The sequence below is a fragment of the Oncorhynchus keta genome, chromosome 13, assembly GCF_023373465.1.
Source record: "Oncorhynchus keta strain PuntledgeMale-10-30-2019 chromosome 13, Oket_V2, whole genome shotgun sequence".
Classification (NCBI taxonomy): domain Eukaryota; kingdom Metazoa; phylum Chordata; class Actinopteri; order Salmoniformes; family Salmonidae; genus Oncorhynchus; species Oncorhynchus keta.
The window spans coordinates 719,658-735,900 of NC_068433.1; positions in this window are offsets into that span (position 1 = coordinate 719,658).

A 16,243-nucleotide genomic window follows, 5' to 3' on the forward strand; every position below is an offset into this window, starting at 1 on the left:
GGATAAACAGCTGTGAAGGAGCGATAGGATAAACAGCTGTGAAGGAGCGATAGGATAAACAGCTGTGAAGGAGCGATAGGATCAGCTGTGAAGGAGCGATAGGATAAACAGCTGTGAAGGAGCGATAGGATAAACAGCTGTGAAGGAGCGATAGGATAAACAGCTGTGAAGGAGCGATAGGATAAACAGCTGTGAAGGAGCGATAGGATAAACAGCTGTGAAGGAGCGATAGGATAAACAGCTGTGAAGGAAATGTAAATGTCCTTGAACAGCTGATCCTATCGTTCCTTCACAGCTGTTTACATAATGTCTACACCTGTTGTATTCAACATTTCACGGTCAGGTCTACACCACCTGTTGTATTCAGCATTTCACTGTGAGGTCTACACCACCTGTTGTATTCAGCATTTCACTGTGAGGTCTACACACCTGTTGTATTCAGCATTTCACTGTGAGGTCTACTACACCTGTTGTATTCAGCATTTCACTGTAAGGTCTACTACACCTGTTGTATTCAGCATTTCACTGTGAGGTCTACTACACCTGTTGTATTCAGCATTTCACTGTGAGGTCTACTACACCTGTTGTATTCAGCATTTCACTGTGAGGTCTACTACACCTGTTGTATTCAGCATTTCACTGTAAGGTCTACTACACCTGTTGTATTCAGCATTTCACTGTGAGGTCTACTACACCTGTTGTATTCAGCATTTCACTGTGAGGTCTACTACACCTGTTGTATTCAGCATTTCACTGTGAGGTCTACTACACCTGTTGTATTCAGCATTTCACTGTAAGGTCTACTACACCTGTTGTATTCAGCATTTCACTGTGAGGTCTACTACACCTGTTGTATTCAGCATTTCACTGTGAGGTCTACTACACCTGTTGTATTCAGCATTCCACTGTGAGGTCTACTACACCTGTTGTATTCAGCATTTCACTGTGAGGTCTACTACACCTGTTGTATTCAGCATTTCACTGTAAGGTCTACTACACCTGTTGTATTCAGCATTTCACTGTGAGGTCTACTACACCTGTTGTATTCAGCATTTCACTGTAAGGTCTACTACACCTGTTGTATTCAGTATTTCACTGTAAGGTCTACTACACCTGTTGTATTCAGCATTTCACTGTGAGGTCTACTACACCTGTTGTATTCACTGTGAGGTCTACTACACCTGTTGTATTCACTGTGAGGTCTACTACACCTGTTGTATTCAGCATTTCACTGTAAGGTCTACTACACCTGTTGTATTTCACTGTAATGTCTACTACACCTGTTGTATTCAGCATTTCACTGTAAGGTCTACTACACCTGTTGTATTCACTGTGAGGTCTACTACACCTGTTGTATTCAGCATTTCACTGTAAGGTCTACTACACCTGTTGTATTCAGCATTTCACTGTGAGGTCTACTACACCTGTTGTATTCAGCATTGCACTGTAAGGTCTACTACACCTGTTGTATTCAGCATTTCACTGTGAGGTCTACTACACCTGTTGTATTCAGCATTTCACTGTGAGGTCTACTACACCTGTTGTATTCAGCATTTCACTGTAAGGTCTACTACACCTGTTGTATTCAGCATTTCACTGTAAGGTCTACTACACCTGTTGTATTCAGCATTTCACTGTAAGGTCTACTACACCTGTTGTATTCAGCATTTCACTGTAAGGTCTACTACACCTGTTGTATTCAGCATTTCACTGTAAGGTAATATAATAATAATATATGCCATTTAGCTGACGCTTTTATCCAAAGCGACTTACAGTCATGTGTGCATACATTCTACGTATGGGTGGTCCCGGGAATCGAACCCACTACGCTGGCGTTACAAGCGCCATGCTCTGCCAACTGAGCCACAGAAGGACCACGGTCTACTACACCTGTTGTATTCAGCATTTCACTGTAAGGTCTACTACACCTGTTGTATTCAGCATTTCACTGTAAGGTCTACTACACCTGTTGTATTCAGCATTTCACTGTCAGGTCTACTACACCTGTTGTATTCAGCATTTCACTGTGAGGTCTACTACACCTGTTGTATTCAGCATTTCACTGTAAGGTCTACTACACCTGTTGTATTCAGCATTTCACTGTAAGGTCTACTACACCTGTTGTATTCAGCATTTCACTGTAAGGTCTACTACACCTGTTGTATTCAACATTTCACTGTCAGGTCTACTACACCTGTTGTATTCAGCATTTCACTGTGAGGTCTACTACACCTGTTGTATTCAGCATTTCACTGTGAGGTCTACTACACCTGTTGTATTCAGCATTTCACTGTGAGGTCTACTACACCTGTTGTATTCAGCATTTCACAAAGGTGTTAAATAGGGTTGAGGTCAGGAGATCTGCCAGTCAAGTTCTTCTACAATTTTACTGTTTTACTCCCCAATTTCGTGACATCCAATTGGTAGTTACAGTCTTGTCCCATCGCTGCAACTCTCGTACGGACTCAGGAGAGGTGAAGGTTAAGAGCCATGTGTCCTCCGAAACACGACCCTGCCATGCCACACTATGCACTTAACCCGGAAGCCAGCCGCACCAATGTGTTGGAGGAAACACTGTACAACTGGCAACCGTTTCAGTGTGCTCCCAGACCGCTACAGGAGTCGCTAGAGCGTGATGGGACAAGGACATCCCTGCCGGCCAAACCCTCCCCTAACCCGTACGACACTGGGCCAAACCCTCCCCTAACCCGTACGACACTGGGCCAAACCCTCCCCTAACCCGTACGACACTGGGCCTAACCCGGACGACACTGGGCAAAACCCTCCCCTAACCCGTACGACACTGGGCCTAACCCGGACGACACTGGGCAAAACCCTCCACTAACCCGGACGACACTGGGCAAAACCCTCCACTAACCCGGACGACACTGGGCAAAACCCTCCCCTAACCCGGACGACACTGGGCAAAACCCTCCCCTAACCCGGACGACACTGGGCAAAACCCTCCCCTAACCCGGACGACACTGGGCAAAACCCTCCCCTAACCCGGACGACACTGGGCAAAACCCTCCCCTAACCCGGACGACACTGGGCAAAACCCTCCCCTAACCCGGACGACACTGGGCAAAACCCTCCCCTAACCCGGACGACACTGGGCAAAACCCTCCCCTAACCCGGACGATACTGGGCAAAACCCTCCCCTAACCCGGACGACACTGGGCAAAACCCTCCCCTAACCCGGACGACACTGGGCCTAACCCGGACGACACTGGGCAAAACCCTCCCCTAACCCGGACGACACTGGGCAAAACCCTCCCCTAACCCGGACGACACTGGGCAAAACCCTCCCCTAACCCGGACGACACTGGGCAAAACCCTCCCCTAACCCGGACGACACTGGGCAAAACCCTCCCCTAACCCGGACGACACTGGGCAAAACCCTCCCCTAACCCGGACGACGCTGGGCCAAACCCTCCCCTAACCCGGACGACACTGGGCAAAACCTCCCTAACCCGTACGACACTGGGCCAGACCCTCCCCTAACCCGGACGACCACACTGGGCAAAACCCTCCCTAACCCGTGCGACACTGGGCATGAAAAAACCCTTTACAGTTGACACTATGCATTGGGGCAGGTAGCGTTCTCCTGGCGTCTGCCAAACCCAGATTAGTCCGTTGGACTGCCAGGTGGTGATTCATCCCTCCAGAGAACACATTTCCACTGTTCTAGAGTTCAATGGTGGTGAGCTTTACACCATTCCAGTCCCCGTATGGTGGTGTGCATGGTGATCTTAGGCTTGTGGGCAGCTGCTCGGCCATGGAAACCCATTTCATGACGCTCCCGATGAACAGTTCCTGTGCTGACGATGCTTCCAGAGGCAGTTTGGAACTTGGTACTGAGTGTTGCAACCGAGGACAGACGATTTTTATGCGCTTCAGCACTCGACGGTCCCGTTCTGTGAGATTGTGTGGCCTACCACTTCGTGGCTGAGCCGTTGTTGCTCCTAGACGTTTCCACTTCACAATAACAGCACTTACAGTTGACCGGGGAAGCTCTAGCAGGGAAGCTCTAGCAGGGAAGCTCTAGCAGGGCAGACATTTGAGGAACTGACTTTGATGGAAAGGTGGCATCCTTTGACGGTGCCAAGTAGAAAATCACTGATCTCGTCAGTAAGGCCATTTTACTGCCAATGTTTGTCTATGGAGATTGCATGGCTGTGTGCTCGATTTTATACACCTGTCAGCAAATCCACTAATTTGAAGGGGGTCCACATACTTCTGTGTATATAGTGTATATTGATTGCCCCTTTAACCTCCATAACCTCACTCACTCACTCACTCACCCTACAATTACATTTACATTTAAGTCATTTAGCAGACGCTCTTATCCAGAGCGACTTACAAATTGGTGCATTCACCTTATGACATCCAGTGGAAGAGCCACTTTACAATAGTGCATCTAAATCTTTTAGGGGGGTGAGAAGGATTACTTATCCCCTCTTTCTTTACTTCCCTCTCTCTCCTTTTCATACCCCTCCCTCCATCTCCCCCCACCCCTGTGTGAGGAGGGGTGTGTTTACTTCTCTCCTTCTCTCTCCAGGCGGGTCCAGAGTGTGTGGTGTGTGAGGAGGGGTGTGTTAACTTCTCTCCCTCTCTCTCCAGGCGGGTCCAGAGTGTGTGGTGTGTGAGGAGGGGTGTGTTAACTTCTCTCCCTCTCTCCCCAGGCGGGTCCAGAGTGTGTGGTGTGTGAGGAGGGGTGTGTTAACTTCTCTCCCTCTCTCTCCAGGCGGGTCCAGAGTGTGTGGTGTGTGAGGAGGGGTGTGTTAACTTCTCTCCTTCTCTCTCCAGGCGGGTCCAGAGTGTGTGGTGTGTGAGGAGGGGTGTGTTAACCCTCGCCCCCCTGGCTGTCCCCACCCGTGCCTGTTGGCATGCCACCCGGGGTCGTGCCCCCCCTGCCAACAGATGACCCGACAACGCTGTCACTGCAAGATCTCCCTGCTCTACATCGACTGCCTGTACGTCTCACACACACACACACACGTCACACACACGTTATACACACACGTCACACACACACACACACACACACACACACGTCACACACACACGTCACACACACACACACACACACACGTTATACACACGTTATACACACACGTCACACACACACACACACACGTCACACACACGTCACACACACGTTATACACACACGTCACACACACACACGTCACACACACGTTATACACACACACACACACGTTATACACACACACACATTACACTCACTAGCAGATCAGCCTACTGTCAGCCAGTACCACAGATCCATATGAACTGGAATCAATGAAAAGCTATCAACTTTCAGAGTTATGTTGGATCCATCCTCAGCAGTCAACATCAATCACTATCGCTGTCTGTCAACATCTATATATCACTGTCTGTCAACATCTATATATCACTGTCTGTCAACATCAATCACTATCGCTGTCTGTCAACATGTATCACTGTCTGTCAACATCTATATATCACTGTCTGTCAACATCTATATATCACTGTCTGTCAACATCTATATATCACTGTCTGTCAACATCAATCACTATCGCTGTCTGTCAACATGTATCACTGTCTGTCAACATCTATATATCACTGTCTGTCAACATCTATCACTGTCTGTCAACATCTATCACTGTTTGTCAACATCTATATATATCACTGTCTGTCAACATCTATCACTGTCTGTCAACATCTATGTATCACTGTCTGTCAACACCTATCACTGTCTGTCAACACCTATCACTGTCTGTCAACATCAATCACTGTCTGTCAACATCTATATATCACTGTCTGCCAACATCTATCACTGTCTGTCAACATCTATCACTGTCTGCCAACATCTATCACTATCTGTCAACATCAATCACTGTCTGTCAACATCTATATATCACTGTCTGTCAACATCAATCACTGTCTGTCAACATCTATCACTGTCTGTCAACATCTATATATCACTGTCTGTCAACATCTATATATCACTGTCTGTCAACATCTATCACTGTCTGTCAACATCTATATATCACTGTCTGTCAACATCTATCACTGTCTGTCAACATCTATATATCACTGTTTGTCAACATCTATCACTGTCTGTCAACATCTATCACTGTCTGCCAACATCTCACTGTCTGTCAACATCTATCACTGTCTGTCAACATCTATATATCACTGTCTGTCAACATCTATCACTGTCTGTCAACATCTATCACTGTCTGTCAACATCTATCACTGTCTGTCAACATCTATCACTGTCTGTCAACATCTATCACTGTCTGTCAACATCTATCACTGTCTGCCAACATCTATCACTGTCTGTCAACATCTATCACTGTCTGCCAACATCTATCACTGTCTGTCAACATCTATCACTGTCTGCCAACATCTATCACTGTCTGCCAACATCTATCACTGTCTGCCAACATCTATCACTGTCTGCCAACATCTATCACTGTCTGTCAACATCTATATATCACTGTCTGTCAACATCTGTATATCACTGTCTGCCAACATCTATCACTGTCTGTCAACATCTATATATCACTGTCTGTCAACATCTGTATATCACTGTCTGCCAACATCTATCACTGTCTGTCAACATCTATATATCACTGTCTGTCAACATCTATATATATCACTGTCTGCCAACATCTATCACTGTCTGTCAACATCTATCACTGTCTGTCAACATCTATCACTGTCTGCCAACATCTATATATCACTGTCTGCCAACATCTATATATCACTGTCTGCCAACATCTATCACTGTCTGCCAACATCTATCACTGTCTGTCAACATCTATCACTGTCTGCCAACATCTATCACTGTCTGCCAACATCTATATATCACTGTCTGCCAACATCTATCACTGTCTGTCAACATCAATCACTGTCTGCCAACATCTATATATCACTGTCTGCCAACATCTATCACTGTCTGTCAACATCAATCACTATCACTGTCTGTCAACATCTATATATCACTGTCTGCCAACATCTATCACTGTCTGTCAACATCTATATATCACTGTCTGCCAACATCTATCACTGTCTGCCAACATCTATATATCACTGTCTGCCAACATCTATATATCACTGTCTGCCAACATCTATCACTGTCTGTCAACATCAATCACTATCACTGTCTGTCAACATCTATCACTGTCTGCCAACATCTATCACTGTCTGCCAACATCTATCACTGTCTGTCAACATCTATCACTGTCTGCCAACATCTATCACTGTCTGTCAACATCTATCACTGTCTGTCAACATCTATCACTGTCTGCCAACATCTATCACTGTCTGCCAACATCTATCACTGTCTGCCAACATCTATCACTGTCTGCCAACATCTATATATCACTGTCTGCCAACATCTATATATCACTGTCTGCCAACATCTATCACTGTCTGCCAACATCTATATATCACTGTCTGCCAACATCTATATATCACTGTCTGCCAACATCTATATATCACTGTCTGCCAACATCTATATATCACTGTCTGCCAACATCTATATATCACTGTCTGCCAACATCTATCACTATCACTGTCTGTCAACATCTATATATCACTGTCTCCCAACATCTATCACTGTCTGTCAACATCTATATATCACTGTCTGCCAACATCTATCACTGTCTGCCAACATCTATCACTGTCTGTCAACATCAATCACTATCACTGTCTGTCAACATCTATCACTGTCTGCCAACATCTATCACTGTCTGTCAACATCTATCACTGTCTGCCAACATCTATCACTGTCTGTCAACATCTATATATCACTGTCTGTCAACATCTATCACTGTCTGTCAACATCAATCACTATCACTGTCTGTCAACATCTATCACTGTCTGCCAACATCTATGTATCACTGTCTGCCAACATCTATCACTGTCTGCCAACATCTATCACTGTCTGTCAACATCTATCACTGTCTGCCAACATCTATATATCACTGTCTGCCAACATCTATATATCACTGTCTGCCAACATCTATATATCACTGTCTGCCAACATCTATATATCACTGTCTGTCAACATCTATCACTGTCTGCCAACATCTATCACTGTCTGCCAACATCTATTACTGTCTGTCAACATCTATATATCACTGTCTGTCAACATCTATCATTATCACTGTCTGTCAACATCTGTCATTATCACTGTCTGCCAACATCTATCACTGTCTGTCAACATCTATATATCACTGTCTGCCAACATCTATCATTATCACTGTCTGCCAACATCTATATATCACTGTCTGTCAACATCTATATATCACTGTCTGTCAACATCTATATATCACTGTCTGTCAACATCTATATATCACTGTCTGTCAACATCTACTGCCCTTTCTCTAGGACGTTCAGAAGTGCGGAAGATGAGACTAAAGCTGATCTGGGGTCCTGTAAGAACCAATGTCCTAAACAGGTATGCTCTCTGTGTGGGTCTCTCTAAAGTCCTCTCTCTGTGTTGGTCTCTCTAAAGTCCTTTCTCTGAGTGGGTCTCTCTAAAGTCCTCTCTCTGTGTGGGTCTCTCTACAGTCCTCTCTCTGTGTGGGTCTCTACAGTCCTCTCTCTGTGTGGGTCTCTCTAAAGTCCTCTCTCTGTGTGGGTCTCTCTAAAGTCCTCTCTCTGTGTGGGTCTCTCTAAAGTCCTCTCTCTGTGTGGGTCTCTCTAAAGTTCTCTTTCTGTGTGGGTCTCTCTACAGTCCTCTCTCTGTGTGGGTCTCTCTAAAGTCCTCTCTCTGTGTGGGTCTCTCTAAAGTCCTCTCTCTGTGTGGGTCTCTCTAAAGTCCTCTCTCTGTGTGGGTCTCTCTAAAGTCCTCTCTCTGTGTGGGTCTCTCTAAAGTCCTCTCTCTGTGTGGGTCTCTCTAAAGTCCTCTCTCTGTGTGGGTCTCTCTAAAGTCCTCTCTCTGTGTGGGTCTCTCTAAAGTCCTCTCTCTGTGTGGGTCTCTCTACAGTCTCCCCCTCTCCCTCTCCTCCCCTTTCCCCCTCTCCCTCTCCTCCCCTTTCCCCCTCTCCTTATCTCACCCTCTCCCCCTCTCCCCCTCTCCCTCCCTCTCCCCTCTCTCCCTCCCTCTCCCCCTCTCTCCCTCTCCTCCCCTTTCCCCCTCTCCTTATCTCACCCCCCTCTCTCCCTCTCCTCCCCTCTCTCCCACCCTCCCCTTTCCCCCCCTCTCCTTATCTCACCCTCTCCCTCTCTCTCCCCCCTCTCCCTCTCCTCCCTTTTCCCCCTCTCTTTATCTCCTCCTCCCCCTCTCTCTCCCCCCTCTCCCTCTACCCCCCCCTCCCCTCTCCTCCACTCTACCCCCCTCTCTCTCCCTCCCTCTCTCTCCCTCCCTCTACCCCCTCTCCCTCCCCCTTTCCCCCCTCTCTTTATCTCACCCCCTCTCTCCCCTCTCCCTCTCCTCCACTCTACCCACCCCTCTCTCTCCCTCCCTCTCCCCCCTCCTCCCCTCTCCTCCACTCTACCCCCCTCCCCTCTCCTCCACTCTACCCCCTCTCCCTCTCCTCCACTCTACCCCCCCTCTCCCTCTCCTCCCCTCTACCCCCCCTCTACCCCCCCACCCTCTCTCCCCCCCTCTCCTCCCCTCTCCCCCTCTCCTCCCCTCTCCTCCACTCTACCCCCTCTCCCTCCCCCCCCACCCTCTCTCCCCCCTCTCCCCCTCTCCCCCTCTCCCCTCTCCTCCCCTCTCCCCCTCTCCCCCTCTCCTCCCCTCTCCCCCCTCTCCTCCCCTCTCCTCCACTCTACCCCCCTCTCCCTCTACCCCCCACCCTCTCTCCCCCCTCTCCCTCTCCCCCCCTCTCCTCCACTCTACCCCCCTCTCCCTCTCCTCCCCTCTCCTCCCCTCTCCTCCCCTCTCCTCCACTCTACCCCCTCTCCCCCTACCCCCCACCCTCTCCCCCTCTACCCCCCTCCCTCTCCTCCCTCTCCTCCCCTCTCCCCCTCTCCCTCTCCTCCCCTCTCCCCTCCCCTCTCCCTCTCCTCCCTCTCCCCCCTCCCTCCCTCTCCTCCCCTCTCCTCCCCTCTCCCTCTCCTCCCCTCTCCTCCCCCTCTCCTCTCCTCCCCTCTCCTCTCCTCCCCTCTCCCCCCCTCTCCCCTCCTCCCCTCTCCTCCCCTCTCCCTCCCCCCTTTCCCCCTCTCTCTTTATCTCCTCCCCCCTCTCCTCCCTCTCCTCCCTCTACCCACCCCTCTTCTCCCTCCCTCTCCCCCTCTCCTCCCCTCCTCCACTCTACCCCCCTCCCCTCTCCTCCACTCTACCCCCCTCCCTCTCCTCCACACTAACGATGCTACCCCCCTGTTTCTCCTCCCCACAAACCCAGTCTCTACCCCCCACCACTCTCTCCCCCACTCCTCCCCTCTCCCCCACTCAAACCCTCTCCTCCACTAACCCCACACCTCTACCCCCCACCCTCTCTCCCCCACTCCTCCCCCTCTCCCCCCTCTCCCTCACACCCCCTAACCCCCCACTCCCCCCAGTCCACCCACACTCCCCTCACACCCCTCTCCTCCACACTAACCCCCTCCCACACTACCCCCCACCCTCTCACCCCCTAACCACTACCCCCTCTCCTCCACTCTACCCTACACTCCCTCTCCTCCCCTCTCCTCCCCACTCCTCCCTCTCCTCCACTCACCCCCTCTCCCCTCTACCCCCACACCCTCCCCCCACTAACACCCCTCCCTCACACACTCCCCTCTCCTCCCCACTCCCACCCTCTCCCTCTCCACCCTGACACAACACTCACACCCCTCTCCCAATTTTGGTGGTTCTCCTCCCCTCTCCCCCCTCTCCCCTCTCCTCCCCTGCCCCTAACTCTCCTCTCCTCCCCTCTCCTCCCCTCTCCTCTCCTCCCCTCTCCTCTCCTCCCCTCTCCATTTCTAGAAATAACCCTCTCCTCCCCTCCCTCAGATATCCCTCCCTCTGTTACTCTCCTCCCCTCTCCCCCTCTACCCCCCTCTCCCTCTCCTCCCCCCACCCTCTCTCCCCCCCTCTAACTCTGAGAGCATGTTTTCCACTGATGGATAATCGATGCAGCTCAGTGGCGCCAGTGGTGTTTATGGTTACACACTAACACAGTCACACACACACATTACACACACACACACACACACACACACACACACACACACTAACACACACAAACACAGTCACACACACACACACACTAACACACACAAACACAGTCCACACACACACACAATACACACACACACACAAACACACACACACAATACACAGTCTGTTACTCAACACACACACAGTCAACACACACACTAACTGCTGACACACTAACACAGTTACTCACTGCTACACATTACACACTGTTACTCACACTGAGACAAACACAGTTACTCACTGCTGAGACATTACAGTCTGTTACACACACTAACACAGTCCACACACTACTCACACACTGAGACATTACTAACTGTTACTCACTAACGCACATTACTGTCTGTTACACACACACTATTACTGTCTGTTACTCACACTAACATTACACACAGTTACTCACACTGACACATTACAGTCTGTTACTCACTGCTGAGACATTACTAATATTTTACTCACTGCTCAGACATTACTGTTCACTAACACAACACTGGGACAAAACTGTCACACTCACTGCTGACAAACACTAACACACACACACACAGTCTGTTACACACACACAGACAGTCTGACACACACTACTGTCTGTTACACACTGACACAACACTAACACACACACACACTGCTGGGAACAATTTTGGTGGTTCTGTGTCCCTGAGGCAGGAGCTGTCGGCCTCTCAGCGAACCATTCCAAGAACATCAGATATCCACACGGCCTTTTTCTCAGCCTTTCCTGAGCAGCTTTTGCCTGTCTAACAAAGTCAATAAATAAAATTGATGCCAAACCCCCCTCACCCCCTCCACCCCCAGAAATATGACTTTTCATTCATTTATAGAAATAACAGTCCTGAAACTTCCAAGGCAGATATGCTGAGACATTACTGTCTGTTACTCACTGCTGAGACATTACTGTCTGTTACTCACTGCTGAGACATTACTGTCTGTTACTCACTGCTGAGACATTACTGTCTGTTACTCACTGCTGAGACATTACTGTCTGTTACTCACTGCTGGGACATTACTGTCTGTTACTCACTGCTGAGACATTACTGTCTGTTACTCACTGCTGAGACATTACTGTCTGTTACTCACTGCTGGGACATTACTGTCTGTTACTCACTGCTGAGACATTACTGTCTGTTACTCACTGCTGAGACATTACTGTCTGTTACTCACTGCTGAGACATTACTGTCTGTTACTCACTGCTGGGACATTACTGTCTGTTACTCACTGCTGAGACATTACTGTCTGTTACTCACTGCTGAGACATTACTGTCTGTTACTCACTGCTGGGACATTACTGTCTGTTACTCACTGCTGAGACATTACTGTCTGTTACTCACTGCTGAGACATTACTGTCTGTTACTCACTGCTGAGACATTACTGTCTGTTACTCACTGCTGAGACATTACTGTCTGTTACTCACTGCTGAGACATTACTGTCTGTTACTCACTGCTGAGACATTACTGTCTGTTACTCACTGCTGAGACATTACTGTCTGTTACTCACTGCTGGGACATTACTGTCTGTTACTCACTGCTGAGACATTACTGTCTGTTACTCACTGCTGGGACATTACTGTCTGTTACCCCAGATCGTTCCTTCTTGAGGATAGAGTAACGAAGCTGATGTTCATCAAGCCTCTACAAGGAGGGGATTCTTTCTGTAAACCAGTAAAGATGGCCCCCAGATCGTTCCTTCTTGAGGAGGCCTTAACCAAACCAGGCCTTAACCAAACCAGGCCTTGACCACGCCAGGCCTTAACCAAACCAGGCCTTAACCAAACCAGGCCTTAACCAAACCAGGCCTTAACCAAACCAGGCCTTAACCGAACCAGGCCTTGACCACGCCAGGCCTTAACCAAACCAGGCCTTAACCAAACCAGGCCTTAACCAAACCAGGCCTTAACCAAACCAGGCCTTAACCAAACCAGGCCTTAACCGAACCAGGCCTTAGCGAAGCCAGCCCTTAACCAGGCCTTAACCAAACCAGGCCTTGACCACGCCAGGCCTTAACCAGGCCTTAACCAGGCCTTAACCAAACCAGGCCTTAACCAAACCAGGCCTTAACCGAACCAGGCCTTAGCGAAGCCAGCCCTTAACCAGGCCTTAACCAAACCAGGCCTTGACCACGCCAGGCCTTGACCAGGCCTTAACCAAACCAGGCCTTAACCAAACCAGGCCTTAGCGAACCATCCTTATTTACATATTCAATTTGATTGTCCAGAATCAGTTTAATAATTTCTTAATTTTGTGGCTGCCAAGAGTCTCCTCTTTCCACTGCTGTGGTCACAGTGGGAGTGGAGAGAGGGGCGGGTTAGGGTTAGGGTTAGGGGTTAGGGTTAGGGTTAGCCAGTGGGAGTGGAGAGAGGGCCGGGTTAGGGTTAGGGTTAGCCAGTGGGAGTGGAGAGAGGGGCGGGTTTGGGTTAGGGTTAGGGTTAGCCAGTGGGAGTGGAGAGAGGGGCGGGTTAGGGTTAGGGTTAGCCAGTGGGAGTGGAGAGAGGGGCGGGTTAGGGTTAGGGGTTAGGGTTAGCCAGTGGGAGTGGAGAGAGGGGTGGGTTTGGGTTAGGGTTAGGGTTAGGGTTAGCCAGTGGGAGTGGAGAGAGGGGCGGGTTTGGGTTAGGGTTAGGGTTAGCCAGTGGGAGTGGAGAGAGGGGCGGGTTAGGGTTAAGGGTTAGGGTTAGCCAGTAGGAGTGGAGAGAGAGGGCGGGTTAGGGTTAGGGTTAGGGTTAGCCAGTGGGAGTGGAGAGACCAGGCGGGTTAGGGTTAGGGTTAGCCAGTGGGAGTGGAGAGAGGGGCGGGTTAGGGTTAGGGGTTAGGGTTAGGGTTAGCCAGTGGGAGTGGAGAGAGAGGCGGGTTAGGGTTAGGGTTAGCCAGTGGGAGTGGAGAGAGGGGCGGGTTTGGGTTAGGGTTAGCCAGTGGGAGTGGAGAGAGGGCGGGTTTGGGTTAGGGTTAGCCAGTGGGAGTGGAGAGAGGGGCGGGTTTGGGTTAGGGTTAGGGTTAGCCAGTGGGAGTGGAGAGAGGGGCGGGTTAGGGTTAGGGTTAGCCAGTGGGAGTGGAGAGATGGGTGGGTTAGGGTTAGGGGTTAGGGTTAGGGTTAGCCAGTGGGAGTGGAGAGAGGGGCGGGTTAGGGTTAGGGGTTAGGGTTAGCCAGTGGGAGTGGAGAGAGGGGTGGGTTAGGGTTAGTGTTAGGGGTTAGGGTTAGCCAGTGGGAGTGGAGAGAGGGGCGGGTTAGGGTTAGGGTTAGCCAGTGGGAGTGGAGAGAGGGGCGGGTTTGGGTTAGGGTTAGGATTAGCCAGTGGGAGTGGAGATAGGGGCGGGTTAGGGTTAGGGGTTAGGGTTAGCCAGTGGGAGTGGAGAGAGGGGCGGGTTTGGGTTTGGGTTAGGGTTAGGGTTTGGGTTAGGGTTAGCCAGTGGGAGTGGAGAGAGGGGCGGGTTTGGGTTTGGGTTAGGGTTAGGGTTAGCCAGTGGGAGTGGAGAGAGGGGCGGGTTAGGGTTAGGGTTAGCCAGTGGGAGTGGAGAGATGGGTGGGTTAGGGTTAGGGGTTAGGGTTAGGGTTAGCCAGTGGGAGTGGAGAGAGGGGCGGGTTAGGGTTAGGGGTTAGGGTTAGCCAGTGGGAGTGGAGAGAGGGGTGGGTTAGGGTTAGTGTTAGGGGTTAGGGTTAGCCAGTGGGAGTGGAGAGAGGGGCGGGTTAGGGTTAGCCAGTGGGAGTGGAGAGAGGGGCGGGTTTGGGTTAGGGTTAGGGTTAGCCAGTGGGAGTGGAGATAGGGGCGGGTTAGGGTTAGGGGTTAGGGTTAGCCAGTGGGAGTGGAGAGAGGGGCGGGTTTGGGTTTGGGTTAGGGTTAGGGTTTGGGTTAGGGTTAGCCAGTGGGAGTGGAGAGAGGGGCGGGTTAGGGTTAGGGTTAGGGTTAGCCAGTGGGAGTAGAGAGAGGGGTGGGTTTGGGTTAGGGTTTAGGGTTAGCCAGTGGGAGTGGAGAGAGGGGCGGGTTTGGGTTAGGGTCAGGGGGGTTAGGGTTAGCCAGTGGGAGTGGAGAGAGGGGCGGGTTAGGGTTAAGGGTTAGGGTTAGCCAGTGGGAGTGGAGAGAGGGGCGGGTTAGGGTTTAGGGTTAGCCAGTGGGAGTGGAGAGAGGGGCGGGTTTGGGTTAGCCAGTGGGAGTGGAGAGAGGGGTGGGTTAGGGTTAGGGGTTAGGGTTAGGGTTAGCCAGTGGGAGTGGAGAGAGGGGCGGGTTTGGGTTAGGGTTAGGGTTAGGGGTTAGGGTTAGCCAGTGGGAGTGGAGAGAGGGGCGTGTTTGGGTTAGGGTTAGGGTTAGGGTTAGCCAGTAGGAGTGGAGAGAGGGGCGGGTTAGGGTTAGGGGTTAGGGTTAGCCAGTGGGAGTGGAGAGGGGCGGGTTTGGGTTAGGGTTAGGGTTAGCCAGTAGGAGTGGAGAGAGGGGCGGGTTAGGGGTAGGGTTAGGGGTTAGGGGTTTGGGGGTTAGGGTTAGCCAGTGGGAGTGGAGAGGGGCGGGTTAGGGTTAGGGTTAGGGGTTAGGGTTAGGGTTAGCCATTGGGAGTGGAGAGAGGGGCGGGTTAGGGGTAGGGTTAGGGGTTAGGGTTAGCCAGTGGGAGTGGAGAGAGGGGCGGGTTAGGGTTAGGGTTAGCCAGTGGGAGTAGAGGGGCGGGTTTGGGTTAGGGGTTAGGCAGTGGGAGTGGAGAGAGGGGCGGGTTTGGGTTAGGGTTAGGGTTTGGGTTAGGGTTAGGGTTAGCCAGTGGGAGTGGAGAGAGGGGCGGGTTTGGGTTAGGGTTCGGGGTTAGGGTTAGGGTTAGCCAGTGGGAGTGGAGAGAGGGGCGGGTTTGGGTTAGGGTTAGGGTTAGGGTTGGGGTTAGGGTTAGCCAGTGGGAGTGGAGAGAGGGGCGGGTTTGGGTTAGGGTTAGCGTTAGTGTTAGGGGTTAGGGTTAGCCAGTGGGAGTGGAGAGAGGGGCGGGTTTGGGTTAGGGTTAGGGTTAGGGTTAGTGTTAGCCAGTGGGAGTGGAGAGAGGGGCGGGTTTGGGTTAGGGTTAGGGTTAGCCAGTGGGAGTGGAGAGAGGGGCGGGTTAGGGTTAGGGTTAGGCGTTAGGGTTAG